The 22,548-nt window shown below is 35.6% G+C and overlaps 7 non-coding genes across 7 annotated transcripts; all 7 read left to right on the top strand.

Moving 5' to 3' along the window:
• Positions 1 to 6,139: 6,139 nt before the first annotated feature.
• Positions 6,140 to 6,222, top strand: TRNAL-CAG (transfer RNA leucine (anticodon CAG)). The gene has a single exon. It is a non-coding gene; the product is annotated as a tRNA-Leu (tRNA).
• Positions 6,223 to 7,584: 1,362 nt separating this feature from the next.
• On the top strand, positions 7,585 to 7,667 carry TRNAL-CAG (transfer RNA leucine (anticodon CAG)). Its single transcript has one exon. It is a non-coding gene; the product is annotated as a tRNA-Leu (tRNA).
• Positions 7,668 to 9,992: 2,325 nt separating this feature from the next.
• TRNAL-UAG (transfer RNA leucine (anticodon UAG)) lies at positions 9,993 to 10,075 on the top strand. Its single transcript has one exon. It is a non-coding gene; the product is annotated as a tRNA-Leu (tRNA).
• Positions 10,076 to 15,473: 5,398 nt separating this feature from the next.
• On the top strand, positions 15,474 to 15,556 carry TRNAL-CAG (transfer RNA leucine (anticodon CAG)). Its single transcript has one exon. It is a non-coding gene; the product is annotated as a tRNA-Leu (tRNA).
• Positions 15,557 to 19,040: 3,484 nt separating this feature from the next.
• On the top strand, positions 19,041 to 19,123 carry TRNAL-CAG (transfer RNA leucine (anticodon CAG)). Its single transcript has one exon. It is a non-coding gene; the product is annotated as a tRNA-Leu (tRNA).
• Positions 19,124 to 19,196: 73 nt separating this feature from the next.
• Positions 19,197 to 19,279, top strand: TRNAL-CAG (transfer RNA leucine (anticodon CAG)). Its single transcript has one exon. It is a non-coding gene; the product is annotated as a tRNA-Leu (tRNA).
• Positions 19,280 to 19,357: 78 nt separating this feature from the next.
• TRNAL-CAG (transfer RNA leucine (anticodon CAG)) lies at positions 19,358 to 19,432 on the top strand. Its single transcript has one exon. It is a non-coding gene; the product is annotated as a tRNA-Leu (tRNA).
• The last annotated feature ends 3,116 nt before the right edge of the window (positions 19,433 to 22,548 follow it).

Here is a 22,548-nt window from a genome sequence, read left to right on the forward strand (position 1 = left end):
ATCTCATTATTGTTATCATCATCACATCATCTCTTTATTGCCATCGGTAAATTATCTCGTTATTACTATTATTTCGTTATTATTGTAATAACATCATCACTGCCACCATACAATCATCTCTTTATTGTTATCATCATCACCACATCATCTCGTATTGTTACTATCATCATCACCACGATATCTAATTATTTCTGTCATCATTATCATCATCACATTAGCTTCCTATTACTGTCATAATGTCATCTCGTTATTGTTATCATCATCACATCATCTCGTTATTGCTACTATCATCATCATCAATATCATCATCATCACCACATTAGCTTTCTATTACTGTCATAACGTCATCTCGTTATTGTTATCATCATCACCACATCATTTCGTTATTGCTATCATCATCATCATCATCATCATCATCATCATCATCATCACATTAACTTGCTATTACTATCATAAGGTCATCTCGTTATTGTTATCATCACTACATCATCTCGTTATTGCTACTATCATCATCACATTAACTTGCTCTTATTATCATAACGTCATCTCGTTATTGTTATCATCATCATTATCACATTAGCTTAGGGGAGAGTCGTGTAGTATCGGACATCGGGTAGTATCGGACAGTGCATTTCTTTCATCTACCATCATATGGTTAGTACCTGAATGACAGGGTTACGTTTCTCTATGCGACATCACAGAAACGTAACCATGTCAATCAGGTACTATCATCGTGTGGTAGATGAAAGGAACTCACTGTGCGATATTACCCGATGTCCGATACTACCCGACTCTCCCCTACTATTACTGTTATAACGTCATCTCTTTATTGTTATCATTATCATAATTATAATTACAAGACTGACAGATTACACGTCATCTTGATTTTTTCTGTGTAAAAATTTTTCGTAAGCGATAAGAAATTAGCGAAATTAAGTCATTATTACGAGTTGTATTGATACTGTGTAATGATTTCAGAGGAAACGAATGTATTCTTATAAAATCTGTTTTTTTTTTTTTTTTTTTTAAGAATTTTCACTTGAACTCAATGTGACTTTAATCCAGGACTTCGGCACGGCATAAGACGCTGTAGATGCTCGCTTAGCGGAACGCCAGTGCTATTCGTAAGCTCGTATTAATATTTCATGTGAAAGTTATTTCTCCCTGATCAGCGAATCGGGATTCTTCATAATTCAGTGGCATCTTGTGGTTAATAACTTCCTGGAAGTTTATTACTGTTATTGCGGGTCGACGATGTTCAGGGATGATCCCTCCCCCTCTTTCTGCAACATATTATTGTTACACCCTCAAAGAAGGGGCCCAAGGACCATTCCATCAACTGAATCGCCGCCATCCCTCATCAGAAATGACCGTCCTCTGGCGGTTAATTTCGGCACCTCGCGACTGTCTTTTATTAGTGCGTTAGTACTCTCGGGTCAGTTTCCGGAATAATTCATCAGGCGGATACCACATTCTGTCTACTTGGGTCGGACAATATCAGCAACGTGAATGTTGAGAAAAGAAAGCACTTGTACACATAATACTAAAATGCATATTCATGACTCACAATCTTAGTCATTTTCTTTTATTTCCTACTTTGTATTTTGATGTGTATTTTATATGGTCCCTATTAATAATAACCAAGCATGGTGCAATAAGGACATCAGTCTTATCATACAACTTTCAGAGCATTGCCATACTTCTATATCTATACTAATAATAAATCTGTAACCGAAATTTTTCTGGTAATTTTCGCTTTTCCAAAAATAATTGTTGTCAAAATGTATAATTAACCATCCTGAAACCGAAAATCGCTTTTTTGAAATGTTTGTTTGTCTGTCTGTATGTCTGTCTGGATGTTTGTTACCTTTCCACGCGATAATGGCTGAACCGATTTATAAGAAAATTGGAATATAAATTAAGTTCGTTATAACTTAGATTTTAGGCTACATAGCATTCAAAATACTTTATTTAAAAGGGGGGTTATAAGGGGGTCTGAATTAAATAAATCGAAATATCTCCCTTATTATTGATTTTCATGAAAAATGTTACATAACGAAAGTTTCTTTAAAATGATGGCGAAAACGTAATACGGCGAACGCCAGTAGGGGAAGTTATCCCCACCCACATGAAATGTGCTTTCGACACAACACTAGCCTATCACGTACAGTGTGTGGTGAGCTTGTAGGGGAAAAGTGGAAAGGGGTCTGGGCGGAGCTTAGCGTTCGCCGTATTACGTTTTTACCAAAATGATTTCCGATAAGTTTTGTTTCTTGTATTTCTTAAAATAAGTTTATGTACCATATTCATTTACATCTCAGGGAATTAACAAACAACGCGAGTGTATTGATTTAGTATGCAGTAATAGTACGTTAGCTTAGCGTTCCATTATAATCCAAATTTTAACTATGCTCAATTCAATCGTGTTAAAATATATAAACTGAATAAACTATTCAATAAATGTTATGCAAAAACATTGAGTAATGAGCCAAGCAGATTGTGTTGCGCTGTTGTAAAAGTTGTTCCTCCTGAGTTTCAAGAGCCCCTACAACAAATTAAAAACTTACTTATCGGAGCACATCCGTTATCAACACACTTTTTAAATAATATAGTATAATATAAGACAGTACAACGTCTTATTTCAAGTGGCATCGTTTGGTGCAAAAGAAATACATAAAGTCAATTCTACGCCATCATATAAAGTTAAAGCATAGGCTTATCATTTAATTGGAAATCTTCTTCCATCTGAGAATAAGAGCCTTCATTTCTCACATTTCTCTAAGAAGTGCAGCGAAGCGCACGGGTATGGCTAGTTTTCTAATAAATGTAATCTGTATTCCCGATACACATATCGTACAGCACGTATGACATATTATTTTAACCTTGATGATGTATGGAAACCATGGCTACAAGTTCATAAGAAGGGCACATACTCTCTGCCTGGGTGCCAGCAAGACTGAAGGTGTGTATACAGTATAACACTTGGCCTGATTAATTTAAGCAGTCACTTCAAAGAAAGAGGAAGAAGGCAGGGAAGAAAGAAGAAAGGAAGTAAGAAAGCAGAGAAGAAAGAAAGAAAAGAAGGAAGAATGAAAGATGGGAAGAAAAGAAGAAAGAAAGGAAGAAATAAATGAAGAAAGAAAGGAAGAAACCAGAGAAGAAAGAAAGAAAGAAAGAAAGAAAGAAAGGGAGAAGGAAAGAAAGAAATAAAGGGAGAAAGAAAGAAGAGAGGGAGGAAGGAAGAAAGGAGGGAAGAAAGAATGAGAGGGAAAAGGAAGGAAAAGAGGAATAAATAAAGAAAGAGGGAAAGAAAGAAAGAGGGAAGGAAAGAAAGAAGGAAAGCAGGAAAGAAAGTAAAAAAGAAAGAAAGGAAGAAAGTAAGATAGAAAGAAAGAGAAAAGAAAGGAAGGGAGAAAGAAAGAATGAGAGGGAGAAAGAAAGAATAGAGGAATGAAGAAAGAAAGGGAGAAAGAAAGGGAGAAAGAAAGGAAGAAAGAAAGAAGGAAAGAAAGGAACAAAGAAAGAAAGGAAGAAACGAGGGAAGAAAGTAAAAAAGAAAGTAAGGAAAGAAGAAAGTAAGATAAAAAGAAAGAAAAAGAAAGGAAGGGAGAAAGAAAGATAGAATGAGAGAGAGAAAAAGGGAGAAAGAGAGGAAGAAAGAAAGAAGGAAAGAAAGGAAAAAGAAAGGAAGGAAGAAAGGAGGAAAGAAAGTAAGAAAGGAAGAAAGAAAGGAAGAAAGTAAGATGTAAAAAAAGAAAAAAAGAAAGGAACGGAGAAAGAAAGGGAGAAAGGAAGAAAATGAGGAATGAAGAAAGAAAGGAAGGAAGAAAGAAAGAAAGAACAAAGAGAGAAAGGAAGAAAGAAAGGAAGGAAGAAAGGCGAGAAAGAAATAAAGAAAGGAAGGAAGAAAGAAAGGAAGTGAGGAATGAAGAAAGAAAGGAAGTGAGGAATGAAGAAAGAAAGGAAGAAAGAAAGAATGAAAGGGAGAAAGAAAGGAAATGAGGAATGAAGAAAAAGAACAAAAGAAAGGAAGGAAGAAAGAAGGAAAGAAAGGAACAAAGAAAGGAAGGAAGAAAGAAAGAATGAAAGGGAGAAAGAAAGGAAGTGAGGAATGAAGAAAAAAGGAAAGAAAGGAACAAAGAAAGGAAGGAAGGAAGGAGAGAAGAAAGTAAAAAAGAAAGAAGAGGAGAAAGCAATATATAAAAAAGGAAAAAGAAAGGAAGGAAGGAAGAAAGAAAGGAAGAATGACAGGGGAAAAGAAAGAAAGTGAGGAATGCAGAAAGAAAGGAAGAAAGAAAGGAAGGAGGAAAGAAAGAATGAATGAAAGGGAGAAAGAAAGGAAGTGAGGAATGAAGAAAGAAAGAAATAATGAAAGGTAGAAAGAAAGGCAATGAGGAACGAAGAAAGAAAGGAAGAAAGGAAGAAAGAAAGGAACAAAGAAAGAAAGGAACAAAGAAAGGAGGGAAGGAAGTAAAAAAGAAAGAAAGAAAAGGAGAAAGCAATATATAAAAAAGAAAAAGAAAGGAAGGGAGAAAGAAAGAAAGAATGAAAGGGAGAAAGAAAGAAAGGAAGGAAGAAAGGAGAGAAAGAAATAAAGAAAGGAAGGAAGAAAGAAAGGAAGTGAAAAATGAAGAAAGAAAGGAAGTGAGGAATGAAGAAAGAAAGAAAGAATAAAAGGGAGAAAGAAAGGAAGTGAGGAATGAAGAAAGAAAGGAAGAAAGAAAAAATGAAAGGGAGAAAGGAAGGAAGTGAGAAATGAAGAAAGGAAGAAAGAAAGAAAGAATGAATGAAAGGGAGAAAGAAATGAAGTGAGGAATGAAGAAAGAGAGGAAGAAAGGAGGAAAGAAAGGAACAAAGGAAGAAAGAAAAGAAGGAAGAAAAAGAAAGAAAATAAGGAAGAAAGAAAGAAGGAAAGGAAGAAAGGAAAGAAGGAAGAAATGAGTGAGCAAGTACAAAGATAGATAAAAACAGAAACAAAGAAAAATTCGGCTCTTTTTACAGATAGTAGAAGAATTATTTTTGCGGATCCCCTGTTCATGTTGACAAAATTTACTAAAAATGACCAAAAATATTCTCCATAACTGCCGGTACCTTCTCTGCGTAGGAGGGATGTGGAGAATGGAGATCGTCGAAAATTGCAACTACAAATTTATCGTTCTAATTAATCGACCGATGAGAAAGGGTAATATCGAAGAACTCGAGTCGATTTAGTCCGGAGATATCACAGAGAGAACTTGACGAGTCGATTATAACGTTGGAAATGTTAGAGAGATAATTCAACAACTCGAATTCTAGTCCAAGTAATCCCACATATATCGCAGAGAACTCAATGTGTCGATTTCTGTTCCTGTAGATGTCACAGAGAGAAATCTACGGTTTCAATTGCTACCCAGATAGGGTACATACTTACCCAATAGTTACCATATCTGCAAACAAATTCTGGTTGAGGAATCTGATCTGTTCCTAAGTATCTCTGACGTAACAAGCTCAACAAATCTGAAAATATATTAAACCGACCATTGAAATTGAGTAATTTTGCATTCTAATGAAATGCACAGCAACTGTCGACTTTCAGAATAATAAATGCATTTTAATTTATTCACAATTTAAAATAGCTACACCATTGGAAATATTAAAACTCCTTGCACGTCCGTATTTTTCTGATGCATTTTTTAAAGGCCGTTGTAACTTTGTGCATCACTCAATTCAATTGTTTCTTGGTATTGGTTGGCTGGCTGGCTTAACGCCAGAACTCCACGACGAACAACATATGATGTAAGTCGGACAAATATCTGTAGGCTTACCAGAGACGAATTCCAATCCACAATAATTATCACTTATTACTCTCTGGAAGCATTAAAGCTAAACTTAAGACTGTGGATTTCAGTCAGAGAGCGACAGAGATCAGGTATTGGAGACAGAGAAAACGAATACATTCCCTAAAACATAAAACAGATATTTGATGTCATCCACTTCACGGAAAACATTTTGGTGAAAAGTAAAAAGTTGTTTGAAGTATAATATTAAACATTCCTTAAAAACAGGCCTGTAGTGGAATTCAGTTATCGTTTTGTCATAGCAAACAGTTGAGATAACGTCTTTGTAGATAGTATATTAATTTGGAGCGGTTTCTCTCAATGTCAGGATGGCCGAGCGGTCTAAGGCGCTGCGTTCAGGTCGCAGTCCACTCTGTGGGCGTGGGTTCGAATCCCACTTCTGACATACGTTTTTAATTTCTGATTGTGCAAAGGAGAGAGAAAGGTGAAGTTTTATTAATGTATTGTCAGTATAGGAAATTAAAAACAAACACTGAAAATACCTTAGTTTTGTAGTGTAGAGTAGTAGAAACTAGATGTGATCACTGGGAGAGCTGTGGTGCCGCCCAACCCACGACGAACAACATATGATGTAAGTCGGACAAATATCTGTAGGCTTACCAGAGATGAATTCCAATCCACAATAATTATCACTTATTACTCTCTGGAAGCATTAAAGCTAAACTTAAGACTGTGGATTAGCTTTAATGCTTCCAGAGAGTAATAAGTGATAATTATTGTGGATTGGAATACATCTCTGGTAAGCCTACAGATATTTGTACTTGAAGGAAGAAGGCGGCCATATTTCGTCGTTGTGACGTTATTTGAAGTGGAGTGGGAGAATGATTACCGTGTCGCTAACTATGGTAACCATTCATATTATCTTACACACCTAACAAAACCTAACCTAACCTAACCTAACGTGCTACACACCTATTGTAACATTCCTTTTTTATTTTTATTTTATTGGGTTATTTTACGACGCTGTATCAACATCGAGGTTATTTAGCGTCTGAATGATATGAAGGTGATAATGCCGGTGAAATGAGTCCGAGGTCCAGCACCGAAAGTTACTCAGCATTTGCTCGTATTGGGTTGAGGGAAAACCCTGGAAAAAAATTCAACCAGATAACTTGCCCCACCAGGATTCGAACCCGGGCCATCTGGTTTCGCAGTCAGACGCGCAGACCGGTACTCCACAGGTGTGGACTGTAACATTCCTAACGTTTAGCACACCTGTTGTAACATTCCTCACAGTTTCATTTCGTTTGCCGATATTGGCATCCCTGCTACACCTGTACTATATCGTCTGCTGGAATTCTGAGTCCATCTAGTGGAAGTGAAGTGAAACTGCGACTCTGTTAATTACGTTTCCGAAGTTGTTTCTGTGTTATCTGCAAGAATTATTGTGTCATTGTAGTAATAATTCATTTATATTGTACAATAAAAATTGAAATGTGTCGTGGCTGAGATAAAAGTGTTCTAAATTGATTTCCAGCGCCACAATCCCAGTGATAAACATGTGAATATTCGTCCGTTGGAAGTGGCCGTAGGGTACTAAAACTTGACCGAGGGAAAAACTGTGGTGCTACAGGAAAATGATTTCTGAGGTGATAATGGGATATTCGTTTTTAGCCTCCCCGATATCGAGAAAAAAAAAGAAAGATTTTTTTTTATTCCTTCTGTGAGTCGATTTCACGGTTCTCCACGTGTCTGTGAACAGCCTTTGATTTAGACAATACATTAATTTAGATGTCTTGTTCTCATTGTCAGGATGGCCGAGCGGTCCAAGGCGCTGCGTTCAGGTCGCAGTCCACTCTGTGGGCGTGGGTTCGAATCCCACTCCTGACATACATTTTTAATTTCTCATTGTGCAAAGTACAGGGAAAAAACTGCACTGTTGCAGGAAACTGATTTTTGCGGTGACAATGGGATATTCGTTTTTAGCCTCTCCGAAATCGAGAAAAAAGAAAAAAAGGATTTTGTTATTCCTTTTATGAGTCGCTTTCCCGGTCTTCCACGTGGCTGGGATCAGCCTTTGATTTCGACAACACATTAATTTAAATGCATCGTTCTTTATTGTCAGGATGGCCGAGAGGTCTAAGGCCCGTTTCACGGGCCCGTTTCACAATTTACAATCTTCACAAATTACAAATTAACAATTTTCAAATAACAAGTAAAAGATTACAAATGCTGTAAACTGTGTTTCACAATATCTTATTAATTTGTAAAGTTTGACGAACTTTACAAAATCAGCTAAAGAAACTTACAAATGCGCATTATTGGTTACAAAATATCGCCAACCACAGTTTACAAAAATCGCTAAGGAGCAGGCTAAAGTCGCTGTATTTTTGCTACTATCGATACATATGTTTATATTTTGTACTAAAATAGATTATTCTAAGCTTACTGATTCATATAGAAAATATAAAGTATTGTTAAAGAAAATTAAAAGTATTTAGATTTTTATATATTGGCGACAATGGAGTTTCATGTGATGTGATTGGTCGAGTATGCCAATACGTCTATCACTTAAATGGCCAAAGTTAGCACCAAATTCAGTCGAATAAGTAAATAAGAGATTTGGTCGACGTACAAATATGCAATTGATGAAATAATTACGATGTCTAACCACAAAATCAGGTTTACTTTTTGTGTTGAACCATCAGTATTTATTAATGTTGCATCCATAACGTCACAAACAATAGTGATCCCAGCAGTAGCGTAAAAATTCTATGCTATAGTAAATAACATTTTGGTGATCAAAAACCTGTCCCGAATTTAAGTCTTTTAACAACATCAACTACCCTGCGGGCACTTTTGCACACTGATATCTTAGAAATTCCGTGCTTATCTGCTAACGCACGAAACTGACAGCTAATATGCAACCAATGCAAAACAATACAGTTCTAGCTTTGAGGTTAGGGCATTACTTTTCCCTTTTGAATGTTGGATATGATGTCCCATATCTTGTAGGAGAGATTCCAGCGAAACGGGACTCGAAACGACTTCAGAATACCGCGTTAGTGTCGTTATTGCATTATTGAATTATTATTATTTTTTTTTGTGCAGGGAACTTCTTTTCTAAGTGCGAGTATTTATTAAACACAGTCTTCGTATATAAATACTTAAGCGGTGTTCTGAAGTATAGCGCGGGACTCATTCGAAACCTTTCATTAAATTCATACAATGATACGTCAGCGCGTCTGGCTGCGAAACCAGGTGGCCCAGGTTCGAATCCCGGTCGGGGCAAGTTACCTGGTTGAGGTTTTATCCGGGGTTTTCCCTCAAGCCAATACGAGCAAATGCTGGGTAACTTTCGGTGTTGGACCCCGGACTCATTTCACTGGAATTATCACCTTCATATTATTCAGACGCTAAATAACCTAGATGTTGATACAGCGTCGTAAAATAACCCAATAAAATAAATAAATAAATACAATAATACGAGCGTGTTATTAATTCTTGGCCGGAGAATTTTACGCATACGTCTTCGTTTCATTAGGCCTAAATTCAATATCTTCGTCTGAGTCATTACAGTTCCTTAATAACATCAAAACTACTTTACTTTAATTTTTAATATTATCCAGTTAGTCAAAAATTAATTTAATAAATATTTCTTTATTGTATTTATTCATAATATGTTGCATTATTAAACTTTACACATCTCAGAGGTATTGTAGAAAATGTGCTAATTTTACAAGTAAAATTTACATGTTTGTAAAATTACCCTTCATTGTGAAACAGAATACTTGTAAAGTGAGCAAAATTTAATTTGTAAAGATTTGATTTCCTTTGTAAAGTTCAACATTACAAATAAAGCTTGTGAAACAGAAGTTTACAATTTACAAGCAAAGTTTACAATATACAAAGATTGTAAACATTGTGAAACAGGCCGCAGGTCGCAGTCCACTCTGTGGGCGTGGGTTCGAATCCCACTTCTGGCATGCGTTTTTAATTTCTCGTTGTGCAAAGTAGAGGGAAAAAACTGTACTGCTGCAGGAAACTGATTTCTGAGGTGATAATGGGATATTAGTTTTTAGCCTCTCCGATATCGAGAAAAAAGAAAGAAAGGATTTTTTTTATTCCTTCTATGAGTCGATTTCCCGGTCTGTCACGTGTCTGGGATCAGCCTTTGATTTACACAATACATCAATTTAGAGAGCTGTTCGCATTGTCAGGATGGCCGAGCGGTCTAAGGCGCTGCGTTTAGGTCGCAGTCCACTTTGTGGGCGTGGGTTCGAATCCCACTTCTGACATAAGATTTTACTTTTCCATTATCCACTACAGGGAAAGCCATGAGTTCTACATGTATGCTTAATAACGAAATCGATGACATTACCGCGATATCTATGCGATCCATAAACATAACCTAAGTTATTCTTACGTACCTAATATTGTATTTTATATTGTAAGCTTACAAGTATTAATTGTAATATTATAAAAAGAATTGTTTCGTCATACTTATACTTTTTGTAGGATTATTCGACATATAGGCTAAGAATTAGATTTGAGATGCCTAAATAGACTGACTGAAACTATAATATTGGCTTTAAAAATTTAAAATAGGCTGTGAAAATAATAACTTCTAAAATGACCTTTCAACACATCTCACTTAAAATTAATAAATATCTCATACCTACTACACTTAGTTGAGTATTAAGTTCCTTATAAAATTATTGTCCTTCAGAAATTTCATTAAACAATACTGTATTTCGCTAGCTGTTTGTATAGAGATACAGAGCGTTCGCTTACATAATGTAGGTAGACCGGGCGGCGCGCGACAGGCACGAAGGTCATAAAATACGTGGAAAACCTTCTCCCGCACGCTTGACAGTCCAGTTTAGTCACTCTGTAGGAATGGTTGTGTTGAAGCTAGATTGCGTGTTATTCTTCTGGTTGTGTTAGTGAAGTGTTTAGATTAGCTTGCTCACATGGTACAATTGAAATTTATAGTACAGCAAAGGATTTTCACGGTAGAGACTTAACTGAAAAAGAGTGATTGAGGAACTGTAAAAAGACTATTTGCAAGAAAATTTCCTATTACCATTTCACATAGCAACAACAACAAAACACCACTCCTAAATCTAAATCTAAACACTTCACCAACACAGTCAGAAGAATAATACGCAACACAACCACTCTTACAGAGAGATTTAACTGGACTGCCGAACGTGGAGGAGATGGTTTGCCGTCTGTTTCATAGCCTTCGTGCCTGTCGCGCGCCACCCGGTCGACCTACATTATGCAATCAACGTTCTGTGTATGAGATGGAATGAAAGTTCGCAGTGATGAAGGAAAGCTGAAGGATTATTTTGTTCCCTGAATTTACATTAAGATCATTCATTTTAACCACATGTACTTTTCATAATTGCAGTCGCAATACATAACCAGTAACTTCGAGAGGAAATTTACACTATTTTTGCCTTCAAGTTTGTCTGCAGAAAACGAACGCTTAATGCCTTAAGATGTCGTAGGAGGAGTTTTGGAATTTCTTGTACTAGAAAGTCACATTTTCAAAGTTGGTTACATTCCTCGACAAAACATTCGCTGCTGAATTGAAATCGTTAAGTCCAGAATTCTTCTGAAGAATATTTTCTAGTATTTCGCATAGGCTACATTTTCTCCAATTAGTTCGGGTGCTGAGCTAAATTTCTCCCTATAATGAGCTATAAGGTAAAATTGCTAAAAAAAACTCCTTACCCTGCAATTTCCAAAGTACCAATCACACAGCAACCAAGAATGTAAAATGTGACCAGAAGCAAGTTGTCTCATATTCCAAATAGGAAATAATCGTTACAAAGGAAAGAAAGAAGAAGAGCCTGTATTATGAATAGGGCTTACGCTAAAATAGGTTCTAACATCAAATAAGGCATTATTGGGCTCTATAAAAGCTTAGACTTGTAATACTCTATGGGTGCTATTCATAAACATTTCGCAGCACGCGCTACGAGCGTACTAAGCTAGCCCCGGCTATCCACTGGTTACTAGTACAGAATTCAAATCATATCCTATCGCTAACACTAGTTTATGAATATGAAAAGCGCTGATCATCCACCGGAAACCCGAGCTAAAAATGCCTAAGAAACGTGTTAATACAACTTAATATGAATCTATCTCTTTAATAAAAAACTAGGTTCATGAAGTCCGATGTCATTTGTTGACTGTTTCTTGATATTTAGGTTGTTATTTGGTTTCGATATCGTTGCTGTCATCGATATGATATGGTTCACTCTTTTATTTCTTGTGTTTCTCAACCTCTGGGCTGCAACCCGGTACTGGGCCTTGGCATCGATTACAGCGGGCCGCTAGATATTCTCCTGGATTTTACTTTTCTATGCGTTTTTGACGAATGAGTAGTTTATAGTGGAAATATTCTTGTGAGAATAATATTCGTGATTGTGTCGAAAAGTGCAGATCCAGATAGTCTCTTAATCCGTAGATTCTAAAATGTAATTATAGTACATTATGCAACGAGCCTATAATGGTAGTAATTAAGATGCGAGTATGTTTATGAAACGAGCGCAAGCGAGTTTCATAATTTTCATACGACTTTTTATGCTTGACCATATTTCTAACTTGAAATTATTCATAAGTATTCATGTTATTCTTATCTGACTGGGGAGCGGAACTGACCTTGTGCAATATTTCGTAAATTGTGAGATGTGCGCAGACGCGAAAGTATTGATTTTTGCCGAGAAACAAATGTCATTGACCTTGATATAATCTAGAGAGTAAAATAAACATGAATCTTGATATAACCTTGAAATTGATTTAGACATTGAAAAACGAAATGACAAATTGAATTTATTTGAATATTAATTACAATTAACGCTAATTATTATAGTAACAGAACCTTCTGGGACGGTATTGGATTTCCAGCCTCCGTGACGTTTCGCTAGTTGTCCTTCGATTGCGTATCCGAGAATAATCGATACTTGCGCTTTCATATTGCTACAGTGGTGTTTTCTGATTGGTGGAACACCTGAACTTTAATGAATAGGTGTACTTTAATGAGGTCCATTAAAGGGCTGCTACCAGGTGTATAATTACTACATTTCGGCATGGTCGAGCATAAAATAATATCTGTGTAGCAAGTGTCTGTGACTAAGCCACCTATTTTTGAATGATCGGGAATTTTTCGAACTTAGAGATTTTTGCACATTTGGGAAAGGAAATACTGGTCATAAAAATTACTTGCAAGCAGATTACAACAATGGGCGGCGAATCCTCTGTCCTTAGAAGTGAACGAAATAACATGTGTGTTGCAGATGTCAGACCAATTAACTAGGAAGTAAAAACAAAATTCTTTCACTTAAATTGAAGATTAATGCAATCTATATCCGGTTCTCGATACTGAATAGTTATACTAAATACTGTCTCTTCGCAAGTTCGCATTGCAGTGTGTAAGTACTTATTTCAAAACGCAAGTGTCGTGATTTTTTAAAAGAAGTAGACATGTAGATTTAAATATTAATATGAATTAATCGAAAGGGACTTTGCTTAATTTAGAAAAAGAAATCCTATGGTGTCAGGTCAGGTGAGCGAGGGGGCCAGGCTATTGGGCCATCACGTCCAATCCATCTGTTGCCAAAGTTGTCATTCAAGTGGCCACTTTCCTCATGATCGAAATGTGCTGGAGCGCCATCATGCTGGAACCACATCGCGGAGTCTAATGGTTTGTTTACCTACAGTCATACCCCTCCCGTTTCGGAGGCTCTAGCGCGTAAACAAAGAGTCTCTGGATATGGGTGCAATTTCCTTTTCAATGTCTTTTATACTTTTTTCCTAGCTTTTGTGATCCGTACTGCCTACGTCCTTTTCCAAATTTCAGAGACGCTAGCACGTAAACAAAGCATTTCTGGACATGGGTTTATTAACCAAATATGATCACATGATAGCCTACCCATCTATCTACTACGGAGCCTTGTAACATATATTTTTTACACCCTGTATTCATTGACTTAGGTAGATAGTTTCATTTTGGAGATGCCGATAAGCTCACTGTATTATAATATCAATTTTTGTTTTCCACCTGTGCTTATCTTAATATTTGGATTTATATGAACGTTTTCGACACTCGGTGTGTGTCATCTTCAGATATGGGGTCTATGTCATTGTGTGTTGTGAAGACCTAGCTTCTTAATTATGTTGTGGGTTGTTCACTTGTGTATGACCTTTCATGATTTCTTAATTTAGCTAAAATTACTATAAGCAGTGTGTGGTTGGTTGTTATGATTCTGTTAAATTCTATCTTTTGAAAACCCATATAGGACAATAGAAAATTATGTTAAAACCATTATTACACATAAATATAAACAAGTAAAATATATACACTATAAAAACACTGTAAAAAACTGTATAACTATATCACTTTTATCACATATATGGTTGGCTGTGTTGGTCTGTTATATCGTTAAAAAATGGGGTTGTTTTACTGTTCTTGGTAAAAACTGTCTTTTTGACGCACTTTCACTGATTTTCCATAGTATTGTGTGTTGGAGTTTTTGATGTTGTTCAAGTTGATTACTGTAAATCGTGGATGCTGTTATCGAGTACTTAGACGTATATAATACAAGCCATTTTCTGTTGAGTCCGCTGTCTAGTATGGCCATGCGTGTCTGCAACAATTTACTTTATATTAATAGATTTAATTAAGACGATTTTGTTTTTTATTAAGTTGGAATCTATCGCGTAAAAATGTTGTATGGAAAATACTTACGATTTTAGCTGATGTTGGAGTGTTCCTATGTGGTGCCATGGCTGAGACTAGAATGGCGGGCTCATTTGTACGCGATAGATTCCAACTTAATAAAAAACAAAATCGTCTTAATTCAATCTATTAATATAAAGTAAATTGTTGCAGACACGCATGGCCATACTAGACAGCGGACTCAACAGAAAATAGCTTGTATTATATACGTCTAAGTACTCAATAACAGCATCCACGATTTACAGTAGTCAATTTGAACAACATCAAAAACTCCAACACACAATACTATGGAAAAATCAGTGAAAGTGCGTCAAAAAGACAGTTTTTACCAAGAACAGTAAAACAACCCCATTTTTGAACGATATAACAGGCCAACACAGCCAACCATATATGTGATAAAAGTGATATAGTTATACAGTGTTTTACAGTGTTTTTATAGTGTATATATTTTACTTGTTTATATTTATGTGTAATAATGGTTTTAACATAATTTTCTATTGTCCTATATGGGTTTTCAAAAGATAGAATTTAACAGAATCATAACAACCAACCACACACTGCTTATAGTAATTTTAGCTAAATTAAGAAATCATGAAAGGTCATACACAAGTGAACAACCCACAACATAATTAAGAAGCTAGGTCCTCACAACACACAATGACATAGACCCCATATCTGAAGATGACACACACCGAGTGTCGAAAAAGTTCATATAAATCCAAATATTAAGATAAGCACAGGTGGAAAACAAAAATTGATATTATAATTAGGTAGATAGGTTTTTCCATCAGTGTGTGGTGTGTAAATGAGATCGAAGTTTCATCTTTTAATTCTTGTGTAATCAAGTAACAAGAAGATTTGTATCAATTAATGACATTCTTTAAGATTTTCATCGTATTTATGTTCCAGTTATAGATATTGATACAGAAGTATTGAGATCTTGTGTCAGGATGGCCGAGCGGTCTAAGGCGCTGCGTTCAGGTCGCAGTCCACTCTGTGGGCGTGGGTTCGAATCCCACTCCTGACAAATATTTTTAAAATTTATGTTGTATTACTAGCATAGTGAAACCTCTGTTAACCAAACAGCCGACAACCGAAAACGGATTTATGTAGGGAATGGGTAAAAATTTTCTAATTTTGACCAAATATCACCTTTTTTTTTTAATTGAAGCTACGATGCCTACTTCACACTCCGACAAGTTTTTAGAACCTGCGGCGGTTGTGTAATTAATTACGCCATCTTTGAAAAGGCTGCGCTCAGTAAGTTTGAAGTGCATGGAAACTTTTCAACTCTTTTTCCTGTACTTTTTTTGTCCACATCTCTGCATTCACATTGCATTAGACAAACTTTATGCTAGAAAGCTGAAATTTTTACTGCATGTTTTTTTTTAAAGTAAGCCTATACTTATTATTTTACACAGTCATTACTTTATTTTTCCATTAACACTAATACCTAGGTAATTGTCATTGTTTCAATGTAACACGTGCTGTGCTGATCATACTAATTCTACTATTCCTTTAGCTGTGAGATTATATTCATATGTATTATTTTTTTTTAGTTAATACTTGTATACTAGAATGTATTTTCCTGTTTGTGATTATATATTCAGTATCTTTTTTATTATATATATAATATATTTTATTATATATTATATATATTTTTTATTATTGTTCTCGATACACTAATATTTGCCGACGATCAGGGTATTATCGCTAAAACAGAGGATGCTTTACAAAGAGCCATTTATAATTTGCAAATAACCGCCTCAGATTTCAATATGGAAATCTCAAAAGAGAAAACAAATGTCATGGCATTTTCGGGAGAGAATCCAATTCCAAGTAAGATCATGATAAATAATAATTTAATTGAACGTGTTAATTCATTTAACTATTTAGGTTATAACCTCTCTTACATCAGTGATGAAAATATGTCGAACAAAATATCTAAATTTATAAAAATCACTGGCGTCATTAACACCGTCTTCAAATCATCCCATGTTCAGAAACATACAAGGCTAAAGGTATATAAAACTTACGGTAGCGAGGCATGGACAATCAGAAAAGCTGATGAGCAAAGGCTGACGACAGCTGAAATGAGGTTCATGAGACGAACAGCGGGATGCTCTTTGCTGGAACACCGTAAAAATGTGGACATATTGCAGGAACTCAAAATGGATCCTATAGTTAATTTTGTTCACCAATACCGACTTCAGTGCAAAAAACATGTCGAAAGGATGGATCGCACTAGATGGCCTAAACAGATTCTTACTTATGTACCAAGAGGAAAGAGGAAATTGGGAAGACCACGAAAGCGCTGGCATGAGACCGTAACAAATCCTGTAGGGTCTAATACGTGACGGATATGATGATGATGATGATGATGATGATGATTATTGTTATTTTAAAGTTAATACTGATTGCGTATATATATTCAAACTCTCTTTTTTACTTAATTATGTTTATTATTATTTTTAAGTTAATATTTGTATACCGGTATGTATTTTTCTGTATGTGATTTGATCCTGGTTGAGTGGAAGAGAAGGCCTGATGGCCTTAACTCTGCCAGGGAAAATAAAACTATTATTATTATTATTATTATTATTATTATTATTATTATTATTATTATTATCATCATTATTATTACACTTAAGAAATTCATGTTGGCATTTTTTTTTCAAAAAAGAAAATAATTTTTGAATAAAAAAATAAAATGTTTGCTTGTACTCTGTAAATTTTATTTTTAATATGACTATGTTTAATTTTCCTCAACACTATTTTTACAAGATAAAACTAAAAAATGTGAGAAACTATAAACTTTTTAAAGAGATCAAAGTTACTGTAAAAAGTTTCAGACATGATGCTTAAAGTTTGGGGGAGATGAAAAAAATTTAATAGGCCTATATGCATTATTATTATTATTATTATTATTATTATTATTATTATTATTATTATTATTATTATTATTATTATTATTATTATTATTATTATTATTTGAATAACTCTTAAACTACTCAACCTGTAAAGATGAAATTTAAACATGTCATTACTGATATCAATAGGAATATGCATAGAAAAAAATCAAGACTCTAGCTTAAATATATATAAAATGGAATTTTCAACTATTGCCTCCCTTAACCGAAACGTGTAAGTCATGTAACTGAATTTTTGTAAATAAATTTAGAAGTTAGCCTATACTATGTACTGTACTCATGAAATAAAAAAAAATAGGTAGTCATATGATATACGGTATTATTATCATATTATTATCCGAAATTTTACATATCCGAAATAGGGTCAGATTCCTTTACTTCGATTAAACAAAAGTTTTACTCTATAGCGCATGTCAATTAAAAAAATCGAGTCAGCAGGAATGTTCTGACGCTACGAGCTACATACGCAATAATTTTAAATCATAAAATAAGTTGAGATAGTACCACAGTCTAGTATATACAGTCACGAAGCTTGAGTTGTGAGGGTGCTAGGAACAATAGACTGTGCCGGTAATATTTCGCATTATCTGTAATGAGGCGATATTAGCGATCCTAGTGGTTAGCAACTATCTATGGATGCATATTTACTACGTATTGAGCTTCGTGACTGTATATGCTAGACTGTGATAGTACCTCATTCGAAGAAAATTAGGCATGTTTTATATAATAGAATTGTTACTAATATTGGAGTGTCGACTAAGTTAGCGTACAATCAGAGAAATTGAAATGATAGGAAGACAGCAAGTATTTTAATGTAAATTTACAAATGAAGGTTGAGTTGACTTACAAAAATAGTGGCAAACGGAAAATTTATCGGGGTGAAAGGGAAAAGTTTAACAAAATAAACATGTGATTCAGTGTCTAATGGGGAAATAGGGGATAAGAGTGATGACAAAAGTGAGGAGAGGTAGAACTGATTGTAAATTAGTGATGAAAGTGAATGAGTATGATTAAATAGTGTTAGTAAAAGTTAGTTCAAAATTAGGGAAATTTTAGACGATAGGAAGTACTTCAAATATAAGCAAACAATAAAAATGGTGAGGTGTTCATTAGAAAGAAGGGAACATTTTAAGGGGAGAGGTTAGAAAGCAAATTGAGAGTATGCATTATAGTGATAGAGGTAACAAGATGACTGCACACGTCAATGAAAGTTGATTGTAATTAGAAGGTAATGGGGAGCACGAATACAGAGATGTGGTGGCGACCCATTACCAAATAAGAATTGTAGAAATAAATATATCAATATCAATATCAATATCAATATCAATATCAATATCAATATCAATATAATAGAACAGAGAAACAGAAACAAGACTGATACACACATAGTTTAAGAATTACAGCAGGTACTTCTTGAACTAGTGCTAAATTAGAAACTTAAACGAAACAGATTTGACGGTCGCTCCCTGGCTAGAAAGGAGAACAAATTATCTCGAAGTTGGTAACAAGCCAAGAAGATTCAACACATTAAGTGGAGGAGAATGAAAGTGTAAACAGTCAATAGAGAGTTATTCTTCAACTGTCAGGATGGCCGAGCGGTCTAAGGCGCTGCGTTCAGGTCGCAGTCCACTCTGTGGGCGTGGGTTCGAATCCCACTTCTGACAAATTTATTATTCTCTTAATGTTTAAAACTTAAAATGGAAATATAGTAAACAGTCACTAGAGTTATTTTCAACTGTCAGGATGGCCGAGCGGTCTAAGGCGCTGCGTTCAGGTCGCAGTCCACTCTGTGGGCGTGGGTTCGAATCCCACTTCTGACAAATTTATTATTCTTTTAATATTTAAAACTGAAAATGGAAATATAGTAAACAGTCAATAAAGAACTATTTTTTTTAGCTGTCAGGATGGCCGAGCGGTCTAAGGCGCTGCGTTCAGGTCGCATGGGGGCGTGGGTTCGAATCCCACTTCTGACAAATTTATTATTCCCATAATATTTAAAACTGAAAAAGGAAATATAGTTACGATGACTTTCTAAAATATTTTAAATTTTGAAGACTGAAGACTAAAAATTCTGTGAAGTTTTAGTTCGGTACTGCCAGTATAGGGAATTAAAAACAAACACTGAAAATACCGTAGTTTTGTAGTGTGGAGTAGTAGAAACTCGATGTGATCACTGGGAGAGCTGTGGTCCCACCCAACCCGCCCTAAATAGGTTCCTTACTTATATAGGAAAATCGTCGTACCTGAAGGAAGAAGGCGGCCATATTTCGTCGTTGTGACGTTATTTGAGGTGGAGTGGGAGAATGATTGCAGTGTCGCCAACTGTGGTAACCATTCATATTATCTTACACACCTAACCTAACCTAACCTAACCTAACCTAACGTGCTACACACCTATTGTAACATTCCTAACGTTTAGCACACCTGTTGTAACATTCCTCACAGTTTCATTTCGTTTGCCGATATTGGCATCCCTGCTACACCTGTACCATATCGTCTGCTGGAATTCTGAGTCCATCTAGTGGAAGTGAAGTAAACTGCGACTCTGTTAATTACGTTTTCGAAGTTGTTTCTGTGTTATCTGCAAGAATTATTGTGTCATTGTAGTGATAATTGCATTTATATTGTACAATAAAAATTGAAATGTGTCGTGGCTGAGATAAAAGTGTTCTAAATTGATTTCCAGCGCCTCAATCCCAGTGATAAACGTGTGAAAATTCGTTAGGAGTCCGTTGGAAGTGGCAGTAGGGTACTAAAACTTGACCAAAAATTCTATTGAATAAATATTTTTAATGTGCAAAATATTTTACATTTGAGGTGAGAACTTTAATACCTATTGAGTTAGAAGAATGGATTTTAATCATTTAGTAGGGGGTCTGATTATGGACTGGGATATCGCAGGTTTGATCTATGCAGTGTTTTCTATGCGAGTGCCTATTATAACTTCTTTCAGATTTTAAGTGACTACACCGGAATGGCACACTGTTTTCGTCATAAGAAGCTCTCCTGCTGCGTGGTACCACAGATTCAAAGTTTTTTCTTCAGGATCTTAAAATATTCACCATTTTAATTAATATTAAGAGTATTATGTCCTTGTGGACTTTCTGGTCTCCCATCGAGTACCATCGGGGATGCCCGCCAGATATGGTGGATACCGCGGAAATAAAAAATACCCAATAAAGAACAAAACCACCCATTACTGCATTGTATTGTGAGAAGTTAGCTCTTCGAAGTTCGGTGCAGGAAACCTTGATCACAAATGAGGAAGTCAGAAGCAAAGGAGTACAAGTGACATTTCTAAGAACATGAATTAAGTGCATCCAGGGCAAGCTGAAGCAATTAACATTTTAGTGACAAAGGGTATATATTTCATTAGGAAAGTCCAGGATAACAAAGAGGGTTTCGAATTGAACGGGTTACATCAGCTGCTTGTCTATGAGGATGACGTGAATATGTTAGGAGAAAATCCACAAACAATTAGGGAAAACACGGGAATTTTACTGGAAGCAAATAAAGAGATAGGTTTGGAAGCGGATCCCGAAAAGACAAGTATATGATTATGTCTCGTGACGAGAATATTGTACGAAATGGAAATATAAAAACTGGAAATTTATCTTTTGAAGAGGTGGAGAAGTTCAAATATCTTGGAGCAACAGTAACAAATATAAATGATACTCGGGAGGAAATTAAACACAGAATAAATATGGGAAATGCCTGTTATTATTCGGTTCAGAAGCTTCTATCATCCAGTCTGCTGTCAAAAAATCTGAAAGTTAGAATTTATAAAACAGTTATATTACCGGTTGTTCTTTATGGTTGTGAAATTTGGACTCTCACTTTGAGAGAGGAACGTAGGTTAAGAGTGTTTGAGAATAAGGTTCTTAGGAAAATATTTGGGGCTAAGAGGGATGAAGTTACAGGAGAATGGAGAAAGTTACACAACACAGAACTGCACGCATTGTATTCTTCACCTGACATAATTAGGAATATTAAATCCAGACGTTTGAGATGGGCAGGGCATGTAGCACGTATGGGCGAATCCAGAAATGCATAAAGAGTGTTAGTTGGGAGGCCGGAGGGAAAAAGACCTTTAGGGAGGCCTAGACGTAGATGGGAAGATAATATTAAAATGGATTTGAGGGAGGTGGGATATGATAGAGAATGGATTAATCTTGCTCAGGATAGGGACCAATGGCGGACTTATGTGAGGGTGGCAATGAACCTCCGGGTTCCTTAAAAGCCAGTAAGTAAGTAAGTAAGTAAGTAAGTAAGTAAGTAAGTAAGTAAGTAAGTAAGTAAGTAAGTAAGTAAGTAAGTAAGTAAGTAAGTAAGTAAGTAAGTAAGTAAGTAAGTAAGTAAGTAAGGGTATATATTTAAATACATCACACACTAAAATTTAAATAAACAAGTTCACGGAATTTACGAAAGCCTAAATATTTTCAACCAAATTTTCTCAAAAATAACTTAAGTGCACTTATACCCCTTTGCTTCTGACCCCCTCAAATTATCTTGTTACGGGATCAGCGTGGGACTAACGACCCTATTTCGTATAAATATTTATTACTCAATCAAAAAGGATAGGCGAAGAGCTTTCATGGACTGTACAGTTGAAAAGTAAGAAGAAAAGTATTACGGGAGGTTTGGTGACAATATAATAGCGGTTAGATTCCTGTAGGGCAACATAAGGCATAAGCTAAGTATAGCAGGCTACACTTAGTTTTCTCCGAGGTTGAATGGCCTGAATCCAAATTTCATGATCGAGTCCAGTGTTCGGTGCTAGGTACTTGCATCACCTTATGAGTATTATTACAGTATTGTTTCCAAAACGTTTTCTTCACATTGATTTGATCACTTTACGAAGGAATATTTTATATCATCAGCCAGTATTCCAGCTCGGATTCATCACATTCAGAATCTAGTGCTTCTGACCTATGTACATCTTCGAAAAGCTTCTGATATTACTTTCTGCTCCCTTCAGTGACGTATGAACGCCTGCACCAACACTAGAGCCCTCTACTGTCTACGTAACGAAACTGCGACATAGTCATATCACAGTCTAGTATATACAGTCGCGAAGCTAAATACGTAG

This window comes from Periplaneta americana, chromosome 4 (genome assembly GCF_040183065.1).
Source record: "Periplaneta americana isolate PAMFEO1 chromosome 4, P.americana_PAMFEO1_priV1, whole genome shotgun sequence".
NCBI lineage: Eukaryota > Metazoa > Arthropoda > Insecta > Blattodea > Blattidae > Periplaneta > Periplaneta americana.